The sequence below is a fragment of the Schistocerca cancellata genome, chromosome 4, assembly GCF_023864275.1.
Source record: "Schistocerca cancellata isolate TAMUIC-IGC-003103 chromosome 4, iqSchCanc2.1, whole genome shotgun sequence".
In the NCBI taxonomy this organism is placed as follows: domain Eukaryota; kingdom Metazoa; phylum Arthropoda; class Insecta; order Orthoptera; family Acrididae; genus Schistocerca; species Schistocerca cancellata.
Genome location: NC_064629.1, coordinates 220,118,941 through 220,134,694, shown reverse-complemented (window position 1 = coordinate 220,134,694; position 15,754 = coordinate 220,118,941).

Here is a 15,754-nt window from a genome sequence, read left to right as displayed (position 1 = left end):
AACCTAACTAACCTAAGGACATCACACACATCCATGCCCGAGGCAGGATTCGAACCTGCGATCGTAGCGGTCGTGCGGTTCCAGACTGTAGCGCCTTTAACCGCTCGGCCACTCCGGCCGGCGGCTTGCCATGCCATTTCCACCTGGCGCCTCAGTTGGACCAGCGTTCGTGCTGGACGTGCAGACCGCGTGAGACGACGCTTCATCCAGTCCCAAACATGCTCAATGGGGGACAGATCCGGAGATCTTGCTGCCCAGGGTAGTTGACTTACACCTTCTAGAGCACGTTGGGTGGCACGGGATACATGCGGACGTGCATTGTCCTGTTGGAACAGCAAGTTCCCTTGCCGGTCTAGGAATGGTAGAACGATGGGTTCGATGACGGTTTGATGTACCGTGCACTATTCAGTGTCCCCTCGACGATCACCAGTGGTGTACGGCCAGTGTAGGAGATCGCTCCCCACACCATGATGCCGGGTGTTGGCCCTCTGTGCCTCGGTCGTATGCAGTCCTGATTGTGGCGCTCACCTGCACGGCGCCAAACACGCATACGACCATCATTGGCACCAAGGCAGAAGCGACTCTCATCGCTGAAGACGACACGTCTCCATTCGTCCCTCCATTCACGCCTGTCGCGACACCACTGGAGGCGGGCTGCACGATGTTGGGGCGTGAGCGGAAGACGGCCTAACGGTGTGCGGGACCGTAGCCCAGCTTCATGGAGACGGTTGCGAATGGTCCTCGCCGATACCCCAGGAGCAACAGTGCTGCGGTCCGGTCCCAGGTCAACGGGCACGTGCACCTTCCGCCGACCACTGGCAACAACATCGATGTACTGTGGAGACCTCACGCCCCACGTGTTGAGCAATTCGGCGGTACGTCCACCCGGCCTCCCGCATGCCCACTATACGCCCTCGCTCAAAGTCCGATAACTGCACATACGGTTCACGTCCACGCTGTCGCGGCATGCTACCAGTGTTAAAGACTGCGATGGAGCTCCGTATGCCACGGCAAACTGGCTGACACTGACGGCGGTGGTGCACAAATGCTGCGCAGCTAGCGCCATTCGACGGCCAACACCGCGGTTCCTGGTGTGTCCGCTGTGCCGTGCGTGTGATCATTGCTTGTACAGCCCTCTCACAGTGTCCGGAGCAAGTATGGTGGGTCTGACACTCCGGTGTCAATGTGTTCCTTTTTCATTTCCAGGAGTGTATTTGACCAGCTCACACATATGTATCCGCCTTAATCACGCGATAGCGTGCTCGCCAGTCGCTGTTGTGTGTAGCTTAAACAATACTGTTTGCAGCCACAGCCACGCTGCATATTGTTACCTAACCTTACAGCCCCCCCCCCCCCGTCCTAAAATTTCTAATGTGATTAGTGACTATCGATAGCCGGCTGAAGTGGCCAAGCGGTTCTAGGCGCTTCACTGTGGAAACGCGCGACCGCTACGGTCGCAGGTTCGAATCCTGCCCGGGGCATGGATGTGTGTGATGTCCTTAGTTTTGTTAGGTTTAAGTATTACTAAGTTCTAGGGGACTGACGACCAAAGAAATTAAGTCCCATAGAGCTCAGAGCCATTTGAACCATTTGACTATCGATATAGAAGTTGTTACAAGTTTCAAGAGCAGGCTATCTGCTCATTACAGAGGTTGCACGTATCGTAAATTTAGGGAATCTAAAGGAGGCGTTGTGACGTGGGTGTGCTTAAGCGAAAAGTTCAATCACTGCAAGGGGGAGATGCAGTCGAAGAACAGAGAAGTGTTTTGCGTTTGAACATCTCTTTGTACCAGCTAACGAAGCAGCTCTAGAAGTGAAGAAGTAAATACAGACGGTGAACAATAGAACGCGAAAAGAAACTACCCAGTAATCCGACATGTACGTGGATGATGGTTCAAATGGCTCTGAGCACTATGGGACTTAACATCTGAGGTCATCAGTCCCCTAGAACTTAGGTTTAAGAAGTTCTAACTAACCTATGAACATCACACACATCCATGCCCTGGGCAGGATTCGAACCTGCGACTGTAGCGGTCGCGCGGTTTCAGATTGTAGCGCCTAGAACCGCTCGGCCACATCGGCCGGCGTACGTGGATGAAATGCGGACTGTTCATGATACACGTTTAGATTTTGCTACTGTAATGTTTCAGTTAAAAATACGAAGAGAACTTAACGTTATCAGCGGAATCAAACGCGGGGGCACCAACAATAGCCTAAGAACTGTAGAGAAATGGATCTTCGGGAAGATCTCTTAAAAATGAGTGACGGTCGTAGTTTTCTTCTGTAAGACGATAATTAGAGAACAATATAATAGATTTTAGTGGAAGCAAAGAAAAAGAATGCTTGAAAAGTCTTCGTATGTTTTTATATATGGAACATTTAAGAGCTTCAGCAAGCAGTTTTCACAAATCTACACTTAGGACTCCCGAGTAACAAAATAAATTTTATTCCTGTCGTATCTACCCTGCTCCCTAGTAAAAAGAAAGACATCTATGTTCACATGTTTCATCTGATTAAACAAGTAGTTCGTCAGTGGCGCCCAAGAAAAGTGAATGTCGATTTTGAGGCTGCTGCGATATTTGCCCTTCGTTAAGTTTATCCCTAAAGCAAAATAAGTGGGTGTTATTTCCATATGAAAAGAGTTTAATGAATAAACGTTCAAGATCTCGATGTAACGGGCTAGCACTGTCAGAATGAAGACTTAATACTTCACGTTAGCATATGTGAAGCTTAAGCATTTGTAAAACCGGATGACATAAGTAATGGTTGGATCGAGATTCATACGCCAACTGCTGATAACGAGAGTGTCTCTCAATTTTTTGACTGCTTTGTGGACACCTGGCTACAGAAGGAGGATATTCCCATCGCAATGTTGAACTGTTACGGAAACAGGCACCGAACAACGAATGATGTTGAAGGTTGACACAACAAAATAAATAACATTACTGGAAACCGATCACCCTAGAAACAGATACATGGTGGAATGCTTGAAGAAAGTAGTGGAGCTCACAAACTGCATATACGTGAAGTGGGAAATAAATCTTGAAGGAAACAAGAGGAAGAAGAAGTGCCCTAAGCTGGGTGACAGGACAGAGAGAACTCCAAAAAATTATGAATAGACTGACGACGTTAGGTCCTGACTGAAAGCCACTGCCCTCATTCCTGGGCTAAGAGCGTTTACAAGTAACGTCTTAAAAAGCTGTGAAAGCGCAACAGATTATTTGATGACAATTATTAATTATACTGAAGAAATATTGTCAGCATTAATTTTAAGTTATATTAATAAGTGAAGGGTAATGTACTTCTAGCATAAAAATAATTAATCCTAAATTAAAGAAAATAAAAGAAAGTGCGGTTATTCGTCACCGATACCGATAATTTCGCAGAGTGACTAAATTGCTTTAAAATATAAGTGATGTAGTATTTAGAGAAAATGTGTTTGTTTCCTGTTTAGCTTAAATGTTGTCAATTTTTGAAGTGGTCTATCCTTTCACCGTTTTTTAAAGCTTACTTTTCATATTTTTTGGTGTCCATAATAAGTGTTTGTGTGATTGTGTACGGCTTCTTGATCTCTGTTTAATTATACTTGCACTTGTTCCTAATAGACAGTCTTGTTAAACTGTACTCTTATCTACTATATTAGATGAGTCGAGAGAATCATAACCATTACGAAATTACTGCTAAAACAGACATGGTGGTATTTAACATGAAGAAGGCAATTTTTTCAAGTAATAGCCTATGTTTTCTAAGACATAAACCAGCAGAAAACTGTTTAGCATCAGAATATGTCTTAAATGACAGTATATGGATCCATGTTAAAACATAGTTTTGGTTTGAGGAATCCGCAGCTCATGGTCTTGCGGTAGCGTTCTCGCTTCCCGCGCACGCGGTCCCGGGTTCGATTCCCAGAGGGTCAGGGATTTTGCCTGCCTCGAGATGACTGGGTGGTGTTGTGTCGTTTTCATTATCATCAGTCATCCCCATTACGGTCGGAGGAAGGCAATGTCAAACCACCTACTAAGGCGGTGTGCATCTCCCGCATCGTCCCCTATACTCCTCGGAGTATGGGAAATTATCATCATCATCATTGGTTTGAGGAATCAAATCACAGCAGTGTTCCACATTGCAGCTGCGGAAATCGGTCTCATCGTCCAATAGCATATCGTGTTTAGGCAATAACTGGTAGTCTATGCCTATCAGTACAGTCTCATTGCAAAGTCACACAGGGTAGTATGTGCCTTGTCGCAATAAGCGGAGGAGCCTAATAAAAACTGAACTGTGTTCCGGAAGCCCTACTTGTTGTACTTCTAGAAAAACTTATTTATTTCTGTCTACAAATAAAATTGAAGAATATTCGCAAAGCTATGGTGTACATGCGATTTTTATCGATGGGACAATGAGTACTCATAATGACTAATATGCAGGAGCGGCGGTTAAGAGTCTCTGCGGTCTAATACTGGCATTGGTCGTGGGATGTTGTACGCTAGAATGAAAATATTCTAACCTGACTACTGCATGCCGCAAATCGATTTATTCTTGCGTTATTATCTGGTGCCATACTTCTATGAAAATATAAAATGCCTTGTTTGTTTTGATTATTACCTCTTAAATAATTCTAGCACATTATTTTTTTGGTGCACATACTCCTATCTTGCAATTAGAGCTTCGTCTATGTGTGACACTAATATATACAGAAGACTGTAGATGTTATGTTCGACCACTATAAATATTTTATTGGTTTTGAATATTTTTGTACAGACATAGCTCTCTTCGTTTTACTACAGTGAATTTCTCGGAACACTAAATAATATCAGTGCAAGTGGCCAGCAATAAGGAACCTTTTGATGAAGTATGTTAAATAAATTCATCTCAGCCTTCAGAGCGACCCAGAAACGTATGAACACGTTAATGAATCTTGTAGTTCTGACGATACACTAAGCAAAAGGTTATTAATAATCTGTGTCCAGTTAATTCATTTCCTCATTTTACTTAGATGTATTTCTCTTCATTTATTAGGTAGTGAAATTTCTGTATTATTACACAACACATTCAGATTTATTCCCTACCCATTTTTTGTATTTACAGCACCAGTATCAAGATATATATTGTTTCTGTTTTTTGTGAACTTTACGACAATTTTTGCAAATCGGTCGATACCGACGAGATTCGTATTATTGAGGTGAACTGCTCAGATCAATCTGTTTGCCGGCATTTGCTTCAGCATTTTAAAATACTAATTCTGTTTCAATCAACCTGTGAGCAGTAAGTTGTTCCAGACAAATGGTAGAGTGTGCAACCATTTTTTCAGTGGAAACGTCTTATTTCCACTGACGATGTGGAGTACATCGCTGATATTATTTGATCAGGAGTCACCGTATAAACTGGATCACGCCATGTAACAAATCGGTGAATTGGTGTTTAAACGTCACTTTTTAGCAAGTATTCGAACGTACTTAGTGTAGCTCTTCAATCGGCCGTAAGACTAATATTCGGGTCATCACATAAAGTTTTAGATGCGCTTAAATAAAGTTGTAACTAATACCTTGAATTCATTTGCAGTAAAAGATAGTCGTTTGTGCTTTTGAATGACACTTTAAAACATTTAAATTAAAAATTAATACTGAGATGTTTGTGCGCCTATCATTCAGTTTTTCATTTCTCACTTGTGATGACGCGTGCTCTGATGGCATGAATGGACGAATTAGAGAATAATGCTAGTTCCTAATGATTATCTAAAATCAAAATGAGAGATAAGCGACGCTCAGTAGCAAGAAATATTCTGAATTAACGTGGCTAAACATAAATAATGCTCTTAAGGATGAAACAGTCACTGTAACGGCAGTTTCGCTACTATGAAATTCATTGAACGTGACGGTGGAATTTCATTGTATTTAGGTAAACCCTTACTGCAGTTAGCGATAAATGAGTTCCTTCTTTATTCTTCCTAAACGAAATGCGAGTGATATACAGTTGTTATGATTAAAAGACTAGTCTCAATCCCAATAAAGATGTATCACTTTTGTAAGGATTATTCGCGAAGTAGCCGGGAGAGAGAATGCTTTGACATGAATGTTTTTACAACGTATGTATATTAAAAAGAGAAAATAAAAGAAGCACTTTTTCTGTGGTAATATTTCACAGAAATCTGGTTTCTGAACAAATTGCTAAACAGATTGATTCGCCGATAATGTTCAAAATGTCTGAATGATGTGCTGTACGTGACGTCAATTATGAATTTCAAATTATCTTTAGTGCACAGAAATATATAACTTATATCTTCATATTATTAACTGAATGAAATGCTACTGACAGCTTCGCTTCTAAGAGAATCTCCAGCAGAAAATTTATCAACTTACAGGATATGTGTCACACGTAAAGGCTGTTTCGTTTTTGCACATCAAGGAAGTTACACTACGGAAATAAACGGTTGCATCAAGAATTAACAGTAGGCTACTGCTCTCTCTAAAGGTCAATACGGTAGGGGAACGGATTAATTCATGACCTGCGGACCTCCCCGCTCCTGTTCCGACCAAATTCGGTTGGCGAAAATTCTCTCCACCAAGAGAAATCGATCCGGTGGCCTTCAGGTCAAGCACCACGCTGTAACCAGGACGTAGCGACCTCGGCCACGGAGTCAGATACATAATCTCATGTGACAGTACAGTCACCGGCTTTTCCAGTTCTTTCGCGGACTGTCGTGCAAGTACAGTAATCCCACTTATGATTACTATCGTCTAAAGGCCCAGATCATTCCTAATATTAAAGGCAAAATATTAATTTGGGATGTTATTGATATATTTTACTCCCGACTTTCACGATAGAAGATGTATTCCAAATCGTAATTCTTTTAAGGCTTCCACGAGTAGTATAAATTACAATACAAAAAAAACAATAGCATAAACACCTGCAGTGCTCTGGCCTCACAGTCTCACGAACTCTCATCTGAAGGTTCATTCACAATATACTGCGGTGCTGGAGAAAGATTTTACGTTGCTCGAATGGTTACAGAAGATAGTGTGCATTTAAATTCGTGCTGATTTGTCGAAAACCACATAACAGGTTTAGAAATTTAGTTGTTCTGAATGTTTAATCACACACATATACACACACACGCACACACTGTAATTGATGGTTATCGTACTTATACTTGCATATTACGAAAATGTGCAGTTTCAGTGAGACAAGGCATTAAGGATCTTTCCAAAATGCAATTTTTCGTGCTAAAGTGTCGGAAAATATGACGTCGACGTACAAACGTTACCAGCTCATTTTCTATTGTACTGGTGAGTACGGGGCACCCAGCTTGTTTTGGGGACCCATACCTCCAGGGTACTTGCACGATTTGTCTCCGAAAATTTACATGAGATACTGTATTTCCACTTTTACAGTACAGTATTCAGGCATTCTGAACAGTGACACCCAACAGCCAACTGCAAACGGCCCATTACCATTTGCTTTTATGGATATTTATCTTATACTGATTCACATTTTCATTATTTCCATCAGTTGCACCCATGTGCTTGTTGCATTCTGTTAGCATGGAATGTCGAGCAACTTTGTGTGTTTCTTTGACTGCTGAGAATATCTTTAGTAGTAATTTACATGGAAACAGACAATTTCCCTCTTGTATGGCAGGATGAAAAGTAGCTCTTTCATCTTCCTCTATTTCCTTTTTCTTTTGAAGGGGGCAGTTTCCGGGGATACGATAATCTCTCACAGTCCCCGTGTCCCTAAAATAATGCAAAATTACAACAGAAGAAAGATAATAGAATAACACGTAAAACTTATTAAAGTGCTCAAAGTCAAGCATGTGTTTATATGAGACATATAATGTTGCATAAATTAAAATAAATGACGTGTGGTTAAGTGTATTAAAGAACAGTTTACAGTTTTGAACCTGAATGATAGTAGATTTTAATCGTTATATTTACTCTAAATATATGGGGTGATGATATTCAGCCTTCAGAGGGAAATGATCCAAAATTCCCACTGCGTACCTCCCAGTGCTCTGAATGTCCATTGCTCACCTCTTATGACCCAGTATGCTCATTGTTCTCCTACTTGTGTCTCATAATTTTTGTCGCGAATTTACTTTCACCCATTTTCGTGTGTCACTCACATTTTAGCTACAAGTTTAAATAACTGCCACTGGTGAAGACACCTGTAAATGATGAGACAAGAGGAAGTGTATTTCCCTTGCCTGAGTTAGCAAGACTTGTAATAGCGCACTCAGTTCTCAGTTCCACTTGTTGCCACGACACGTAGCTTCAACCAAAAGGCGTTGTACCTGCTTAGCATTACAACATCTATTCGCCGGCCTGAGTGGCCGAGCGGTTCTAGGCGATACAGTCTGGAACCGCGCGACCGCTACGGTCGCAGGTTCGAATCCTGCCTCGGGCATGGATGTGTGTGATGTCCTCAGATTAGTTAGGTTTAAGTAGTTCTAAGTTCTGGGGGACTGATGACCTCAGCAGTTAAGTCCCATAGCGCTCAGAGCCATTCGAACATCTATTCAACTTTCTGTTAGGAGATTAAACCTCTGCTTACCAGGAAATCTATAGCGTTGCCTATCAGTCGGGTGCTCAGGCCCGTGTCGTTTAAATTGAGATAATTTGACATTATTTTGAGTATTTATGATGTGAACGACTTTTGAAGTGTAAATACTTTTAAAATAATTTTATTTATCTAAAATTTACATTCAAGAAAACAAAGTTTTTATAATTTACTGGTTGCTTTTATTCTTATTGCAAATTTCCGCAGGGTCTACAGACAATAGCAGAATGCTTCGCGAATACAGGTTTGGTGGACTTATTACATGTAATCTGACTTTTTCTGTCTTTCTTCTCTACAAAATATCCACACCTTCTGTTTTTCAAAGCTGGTGGTTTCACAGACCTTCCTGCGCTACTAACGGATTCATTGATTTCCTTACTTTTGCTTGTTGCTATCTCAGATTGAAGGTGTCTCCTTTTTTTGTTGGTAGTCTGCATCATCCAAATTACGTATGCATTCATTACACTTACATCGTTCATGTTGAAGAAACCACCAATGGCCAGAACATTGCGTTTTCTTCAGAAGTTTAGCGTCTTCTGGTAGGCGGTGTCGACGCTGCTCTTTGTGGCATTGTACGGCATTATCGCTTCAGACCTCTTTACTTGTTGCGATAACGCCGTTGGTTGGTCATGAAGATAGCTAAGGATGATAACAGCTTTCTTTTTCTTACGAACATAAGAGGTTATCATTACATCTGGTTGAAAAGCAAACAACGTAGAGTATATTTCACGTGCTTTACGTGTAATACAGTCGGCACGTTGTTCACCTTTGGTTTTCGGATATTACCGACTAGTGTCATATCTTTTGACAAGAAATAATGAGCTAAATCGAGAGATGTAACAAAATTATAACAGGTGATATAACGTCCAGACTTTTCAATTCTATCCCGAGAGTTTCCACAAGATTCTCTCAAAGTCCCACCGCTCTGGATTCTTCCTTGTTCCGGAAATACAATTTCATCTTCCAGCATTACCTTGTTGCAATGTCAGAAACTGTCCTGAACGTTAATCCGTATCTACCAGGTTTTGATGGGATGTATTGTCGAAATGGGCAGCAGCATCTAAATGTGACCAACTGTTCATCCACGGTCTCCACCATCCTGGAATGTAGGCACCCCTAAGGATAATTTCCCAGTTCTCAAAAACTTGTCTGATTGTTTTCAATCTGTCACTTGACTTACGTTCACTTCGGGCTGTTGCATTGTAAAAGCTCAACACCCTCAGAATAGCATGGAAGCAGGTGCGAGACATAATTTCATTGAACAGTGGTCGGCCGTTCTCAGCACTTCAAAGCTGAATAATGTCTTCTGACTTGTCAATCCCAGTCGGGATCAGAGTACCAAAAAACTTTTTCATTTCATGCACATCTATATCCATCCAGTCCTGGTAAGCTATTGAACCTTCCTTGTTGCTCAACATACAGAATTTTCATCAATGAGGGGTACACGAAAGAACAACGTTTCCTAATCGAATAACTTGTAGGTTCCTGGCCTTCTTTCAAGACATCCGTTTTGCTCCTCCTACCATAAATTCCAGCTTGATGAGCTGTAGCCCATATTTCATTCCCATTGCGAGAAAACAATACGTCATACACAACAGAATTTGGAATAAATTGCTGTCCTCCATCTACGTAAAGGGACTCTTCATGATCATCATCTTCGTGTAATTCTGAGTCTTCAGTGACATCTACCTCATTATCATCATCACTGGAAGATTCACTAGGTGGGTTTTCAGAATCAGAAAACTGCCCCAAAAATTCTTTTATCTCCTTATCTGATAGTTCTTTTCTCCGTAACACTTTCAGTTTGTACAACAGACAACTGTTATGAAACAATGCCCAAAAATAAACATGTGCTTATCACAAGGAGGAATGCTGAACACTGAAAGAATAAGAGCGTGAATCCACAGCGACAAATGGCGTAACAGGCGCTGCGCAGACAGGCATCTGGTTGTTGAAAAATTGCTTCTAACTGCCTGCGAGACCCCTAAGGGAGGAGACATGCACCAACACATTAACACAAAGCCACAGGTAATTTTCTTTAGTTTTTTCACAAAATTATGACTAATTCGACAAATTAGGAAAACTCATAAAATTTCATTAAAAGAAAATGTACAGTTATTGACAGAAAAAACACTGAACACCACGGACAGGCCTCTGAGGCCTGATGATGGGTAAAGGGTTAAACAAATCAGACTCTGGTGCAAGTTATTCCGAATATGCAAATTAAAATCTGTGATTCATGTGCTATGTATGTTTGTTGTCGGAATGACAATATCCCTCTTCAATTGCAGAAAAAAGTTGCAGTACACTTTCAACTTTTGATTACCTATTTTTCTAGTATCTGCGTTACATCACATCAGCAAATATGATGAGAGATGTTACCTCACATTTCGTTTAGACATTATACCGGAAGTTAGAGCGGTACAAACGATGGATGTTAATAGAAATAAGTTAGTTTACCTACTAGGGTCGGTAATGTATTTGTTGACTAGCGTTCAAAATTTTAACCTGCCGAGTGTAGCCGAATTTAATTTACGTTAAAGCAAATAAAATTACCATTCATTCATTACCAAGAAAACAAGAACATACAGCAATTCATTCAGAAATGATTGGACAATGAGTGGTTTATACCAAAGACTTAAATTTTCATCAAATTGTAATTAAAATTTTTGCTGTATAGTTAAATCACACAGCATGATAAAATTTCTATTAGTCGTATTGAACACTGTTACATTATTGGCCTACAACAGCATTACAGTATACACTAAATGCGCACTCTTAAAGGACAATACAGCTAACACCCTTGGTAACCAGCCATATTTATTTCAATGAATATCATTTTTGAAGACGAAATGTCAGTTTAAAACAACAAAGTTATAATGGTTTACTGAGGAAGTTCGCATACACACAGCTATCTACGATCCAACAGTTAAAATAAACCGCTCAAATTAGTTGTGCATAATACTGATCACACTGATAATCATATTCCTCTGACTGAAACCTTCTATCACAGTAGTCTTTCGACTACTGGAAATAACAAGGTGAAAATACTAGTGAAATGGTGGAGAGAGCAAATCAGCATTCTAAGTGAAGCGCTGATGTGTATTGCCTCTCCCGTCATTAGCGGGATGAGACACATTGATGAGTGTTGCAAGGTATCACCTCAAGATTGGGCTGGACGCTCATTTCCTCTTAATGCCATGAATAGAACATTCAGTCACTGCCATTAGTCACAATACTTTGCAGAGCTGCCTAGTAGTGCCACCCACTGTGAAAACCAACAGTTGATGCCCAGTAAGTGCGAACTGTTGCTCGTATAAAAAATTCCACTGAGCTGTATGCTGTCGTTTTGGAGACTACTGGAAGGCTTTAGTTGACTCACACAGCATGTAACGAACTCCACAGGCTCATTTGGCTAGTACACATCCATTAAAAATAACAGTAAAACCGCTAGCACTCTACTGCGTGGAGAAGATGAACAAGGGCACACTAGGAACGGAACCTGGACCAATCCCATTATCAGGTTCTCTTCACCGAAGAATGTAGCATTTGTCTCACGTCTTATGTCAGTGTGTACCCTATCAAGTAGCAATGCCTCTCTTATGTGAGTGTGAAGCTACCAGGTAGCAATGCACGTCTTATGTGAGTATGGAGGCCATCAGGTAGCAATACTTGTGTTATGTGAATATAGAGGCCACAAGGTAGCAACACACATTTTACATGAGTATGGAGACTATCAGGTAGAAATGCATGTCTTATGTGAGTGTGGAGGCTATCAGGTAACAATACTCAACTTTATATATATATATATATATATATATATATATATATATATATATATATGTGTGTGTGTGTGTGTGTGTGTGTGTGTGTGTGTGTGTGTGTGTGTGTGTGTGTGGAGGCTACCTGATAGCAAATTTATGCCTTACGTGACTGCGGAGGCTATCAGGTGGCTATCCACTTCTTATCTGAGTGTGGAGGCCATCACATAGCAGTGCACATCTTACATGAGTATGGGGGCTGTCAGGTAGCAATGGATGCCTTTTGTCAGTGAGGAAAGTATCAGGTAGAAATTCATATCTTATGTGACTGTGGAGGCTATTAGATATCAATGAACATCTTATGTGAGTGTGGAGGCTATCAGGTAGCAATGTAAGCCTTATGTGACTGTGGAGTGTATTAGGTAGCTATGCATGCCTAATGTGAGTTTGGAGGCTATCTGGTGGCAATGCATGTCTAATGTGAATGTGAAGGCTATCAAGTAGCAACACACATCTTTCAAAAGTATGGAGTCTATCAGGTTTCAATGCATATGTTACGTGAGTGGGGAGGCTAACTGGTAGCAAAGCATGTCTCAAGCATGCATTCCCATGGGATATGCAGGGCTGTTGCTCAGTCATATATTGAGTCTGAGTTGTGAACGGTTGTCGGATGCCTGTCGTCGCTATCGAGGGTAATTTTGAGTGCTGTACAGTATCGATAAAGGATCCTACAATCTTTTCTCCAGCCCTGCAGTCAGAATTTTGTCAGTGACTTCGTCTCTAAGTTGATAAAGTGCGAGCACACCGTACCTCTCCCTTCAAAAGTCAGAGTCAATCAAATGGAATAGCCTGTGCTATGTGACGGTTAGAACCCAATTGAGCATGTTTGGTGTGTGTTGAAACATCGAGTACATTGTTCTGGGAAATCTCCTATCATTGCGCATATCCTTAGTTTGCCCTCTGAATAGGATGGAGCAGCAACGCCTCCACCACCTTGTTGACAGCGTGACGCGGAGTATCCAGGGACGTAACAATTTATGCTATGATAAAACACGGAGCGGAATGTGACTGGACATCAGATTAATTTCAAGCATGGGTAATTAAGAGCACATTCGAACAGACTGTCTTCATTTGGTTATTATTTTATTTTTGTATCACATTAAATATTATTTTTATTTCACAAATATTGTTCTTTTGTTGCTTGCTCCATTTGAATTAAAGTCTATACACATTCACATATATGCGAGTGATGTAAAGCGTTTTTCAACATTTTACATGGAATTATTTAATCAGTGTAGTTTCATTGTACATAAGAACACTTCGCTATACTCCTGTGTACAATCTTTTAGCTGCAGTACACAATTTAAGCGGAGTAACTTCCTGATTCTACTCTCCACCGCTTCTTCACGCCTGTATGCAATGATGAACTAATTACAGCTTGTCAGCCCCTTAACCGTGCTGTCGCCCTACAAGCTGCTTGTTTAAAATGTTACGAATTCAGCCGCTACAATCGCCTACTCATAAATCTGAATCGATATGCAGTCTTGCAACAACTGAACGCTACGAAAAAAGACGACGAACTACTGTAATTAATACTTGGGATTCCTCCAATAGACAAATCGTGATCTCCTATACAGAATGGAGTAGGCTTTGATTCGAATAAACATGTGATTCAAGGATAACGTAAAACAGTAGATTAGTCGCACGATGTGTCTCCTGTGTTTGCAATTACGTTCAGAGTGTTGTTCTTTGGTATAGCACAAAATTTTATACCGCAGGAATAGACTTGTATCTTGATTTCACAGAGTGCAGCCCTCAGTCACAGTGAAGCAGACCCAGGCTGTAGTACGAGCATTTCTGAGTGCACTATACAGCAGCATCATTTATAAACTTTCACATCGATTCCTAGATACAATAAATAATCATTGTAGACTAGTACAGTATCGCTCGAGAGGAACCAGTCCTCAGCTTGACCAATACCTTATTATGCTGGCGACAAAATCGAACGGCATGTGAATGACAACTGTTTGCATCGCTTACAGGTACTCAGAATGCGAATCTCAGGATCAGAGCACTTGGTCTATAGCCCAGACGAGAAGGATGCACTTCAGTGGTTGTCCCAAAATAGATATTGAGCAGTGAATGAATAAAAAATGTGTAAATTTACATTATGATGCTTGTTGCCCATTAAGAATTTTCATAATCACATGTTTTAACACAATTATATTCCAGACAACTTGTCATAAATTTACATTACACTATACCAATGAGCAGCAGAACTAAACGCGTTTACCTAGCCGTGTGTATCAGTCCTTTCAACCTGATGACAGCGGCGATGCATTGTAGCCTGCTGTCGACAAGACACCTATGGTGTTGGAGAGGGATCTTGATCCATACCTGCTCAGCCATTAAGCATAAATCACGGAGATTGTTGGAGCCGGATCGGAGATAATGCCTCCTGATGGAGTCGTAGATGTTATCAATGAAAGTTATGTCAGGTGATCGTGGAGCAGGGGAAATGGCACAAGGTGGCGGCTTTATAATAGCCATCTGTCAGCGTAGTGTTCCCTAAATCATTCTGACACTTCCTGGAGCAATGGCGACGTGCATCGACTAACTGGAAGCACATTTGGGTTTCGAAGGATATGAAAAGCAGACACATGAGAATATCTCCAGGACACCGCACTGTTCAGAAGTTAGTTGATCTTTTAAAACTCTTTTAGCTCTTCAAGAAAGCTTAGCAACGTGTACTGTGACCTGGCAGCTAGGCGCACATTTTCCATGCTTCGAGCATCCGATAATGGGATGCCATCAATGCGTGAGGTGACATGTTGTGAGTAAAAGTATAAGTGGCGATGGCTCCTGTATCCTACAGAGAGGTGGTGGTTTTAGCTACCTGTCACATGTCACATGGTTCTTAGCGAAGATATGACTAATAACATGCAGCACTGTTCTCATTTTGTCTATTATTACGATAAGTGATAATCGACTTGAACTCTTGCCATCCACATGTTATTGCATATTGATTTTAATGTTGGTGATCTATTCCGAATCGAGGTACTAATGGTACATCTTCGGAACTATGGCGTTGAGAGCCCAGTACTCGTGCGACTTCAGACAGACTGCCCCATACATCGGGCACCACCGACATGGCCACAGTCAAATATGTAATAAAAGTACGTCTTACCGATCCTGCGTTAGACTGTCACGTCGACTACCAGTACCAACTACAACTTGCAGTCACATGGCTGCCCCCTATACACTGTCCCTATCTCTCTGTCACTCTTTCCCTTTCTCTCTCTTTCCCTCAAACAAACCAACAACCCCCCCCCTCCCCGCCCCCCACACACATACACTTTTCATCCAACGCACCAGTTATGTCTCATTCAATTACTCGTCTAGTGAATAAACGAATAAATAATCCTTTCGACACCCAGTTC